Source organism: Macaca fascicularis, chromosome 12, assembly GCF_037993035.2.
Source record: "Macaca fascicularis isolate 582-1 chromosome 12, T2T-MFA8v1.1".
In the NCBI taxonomy this organism is placed as follows: domain Eukaryota; kingdom Metazoa; phylum Chordata; class Mammalia; order Primates; family Cercopithecidae; genus Macaca; species Macaca fascicularis.
In genome coordinates, this window is record NC_088386.1 from 52,257,501 (window position 1) to 52,260,302 (window position 2,802).

Sequence of the window (2,802 nt, forward strand, 5' to 3'; positions counted from 1 at the left end):
GGAAAATTGGCTAGCCATAAGTAGAAAGCTGAAACTGGATCCTTTCCTTACTCCTTATACGAAAATTAATTCAAGATGGATTAGAGACTTAAATGTTAGACCTAATACCATAAAAATCCTAGAGGAAAACCTAGGTAGTACCATTCAGGACATAGGCATGGGCAAAGACTTCATGTCTAAAACACCAAAAGCAATGGCAGCAAAAGCCAAAATTGACAAATGGGATCTAATTAAACTAAAGAGCTTCTGCACAGCAAAAGAAACTACCATCAGAGTGAACAGGCAACCTACAGAATGGGAGAAAATTTTTGCAATCTACTCATCTGACAAAGGGCTAATATCCAGAACCTACAAAGAACTCAAACAAATTTACAAGAAAAAAACAAACAACCCCATCAAAAAGTGGGCAAAGGATATGAACAGACATTTCTCAAAAGAAGACATTCATACAGCCAACAGACACATGAAAAAATGCTCATCATCACTGGCCATCAGAGAAATGCAAATCAAAACCACAATGAGATACCATCTCACACCAGTTAGAATGGCGATCATTAAAAAGTCAGGAAACAACAGGTGCTGGAGAGGATGTGGAGAAATAGGAACACTTTTACACTGTTGGTGGGATTGTAAACTAGTTCAACCGTTATGGAAAACAGTATGGCGATTCCTCAAGGATCTAGAACTAGATGTACCATATGACCCAGCCATCCCATTACTGGGTATATACCCAAAGGATTATAAATCATGCTGCTATAAAGACACATGCACACGTATGTTTATTGCGGCACTATTCACAATAGCAAAGACTTGGAATCAACCCAAATGTCCATCAGTGACAGATTGGATTAAGAAAATGTGGCACATATACACCATGGAATACTATGCAGCTATAAAAAAGGATGAGTTTGTATCCTTTGTAGGGACATGGATGCAGCTGGAAACCATCATTCTTAGCAAACTATCACAAGAACAGAAAACCAAACACCGCATGTTCTCACTCATAGGTGGGAACTGAACAATGAGATCACTTGGACTCAGGAAGGGGAACATCACACACCGGGGCCTATCATGGGGAGGGGGGAGGGGGGAGGGATTGCACTGGGAGTTATACCTGATGTAAATGACGAGTTGATGGGTGCTGACGAGTTGATGGGTGCAGCACACCAACATGGCACAAGTATACATATGTAACAAACCTGCACATTATGCACATGTACCCTAGAACTTAAAGTATAATAATAATAATAAATAAATTAAAAAAAAATAAGAATTTGAAATCAATAACATAAACTTTCACTGGAATTATAAGACACTGGAAAAAGGAAAGCAAATGTAACTTAAAGCAAACTGAAAAAAGAGAATAATCAAGATTAGGCAAAACCAGGGACATCTTTAGTTATATCTAAAACACCTGACACTTCCTTTGCTGCAAAGTAAAGATTAGTCCTGGAATCCATTTAAAGAATGTAGGCTCTTTGCCCATGTCTCTAGTGCTACCACTGCCACAAAAAATGTTAGCGCCCTTATTCACCAAATAGTTATTGGATTGTCTGCTTTAGATGATATACTATGCTGAGGTTTGATTTTAGTCATCAGAGAATTAACATCTAATTGGGTAGTCAATCTGCAAACACTGGCAACATTGTGGACACCCTCCAGGAAGTGAGAATGCAGTTTCCTCTGTGATGTCAAGGACTTTAAGGGTTGTAGATGCTGCTGTTGTCAAACACCTTCTTGATATCAGTCCAAAGGAGAAGAGGTGGGCAGTGTTCAGCATGTTCTGCAGTGTGGCTTTACTGGCTTCCACTTTGTCTCCAGTCCTAATCAGCTGTACATCACTGAGGATTTCAATAGTGACCCTGGAGATTTTAGTGGTGATGCCTAAAGCCTGGAAGAAAAATGACTTCTTGGGCCCCAGACTAGTGTTCTGGGCTGGCACAGTGACTTCACGTGGGGCAATGGCACCAGCACAGACATGAACTGGCACCTATTGGCCAGCAGTATGTCCCTAATCTCAGTGAAGTCCTCCTTGGTCAATACAAAGCCCATGTTCCCTCAGATATGAGGCAACAGTTTCTCCAGAGCTGAGTTGTTTTCTGGATGGCCTCAGATGGCCTTGTGTGTTATAGTGTTCTTTTCCATCAGCTCCACAGACTTCCCTCAGAAGTACATGCCAACCTGTATCTGCTTGGAACCCACATTGTCACTTCCACAATGAGGCATTTTGGATAATCATCTAAAAGTTGGTTGCTCTTAAGGAAGTGGTTGGACTTCCAGGTTGTCTTGTCTTGCCTAGATATCATGGAGGTGTATCAGGGATTGCCATGCAGGGTTTAAAGACAATATCACTTTCATCAGGACACCTGGCAAGAGGCTTGTTGGTCACATTTTAGCAAATCTAATACATAAATTTACTTCTTACTTTTTACGGTATAATAGGCATCACTGTGAATTAATCTGTCGTTATTTACCTAATTATGAAGTGTTTCAGCTTCCTTGACTCCATTTCTACATTTTAGCCACACTGTATAAAATCATGCCTGAGGAGTTCTTTTATTTTTAGATATAAAGATAAGTATAAGATAGCAAGTCATGTTTAAGGTATTTGGGGGAAAATATATAAACAAAAACATCAACATATATTATCTTCTTTATTTCTTGAAAATATGTGGTACATGTGAAGATGTGGAAAGTGATGAGTGACAAGACAAACATAACAATAGGTGACCTATATAAATGATTATCTTTATATTCTTCTGTACTTTTGTGCTCCAGGCATCCTCTAATGTCCAGAATCTC

At 39.4% G+C, this 2,802-nt stretch overlaps 1 pseudogene; it reads right to left on the minus strand.

The window, feature by feature from the left end:
* Window positions 1-1,530: 1,530 nt before the first annotated feature.
* On the minus strand, window positions 1,531-2,306 carry LOC102140785 (large ribosomal subunit protein uL10 pseudogene; annotated as a pseudogene).
* Between the last annotated feature and the right edge of the window lie 496 nt (window positions 2,307-2,802).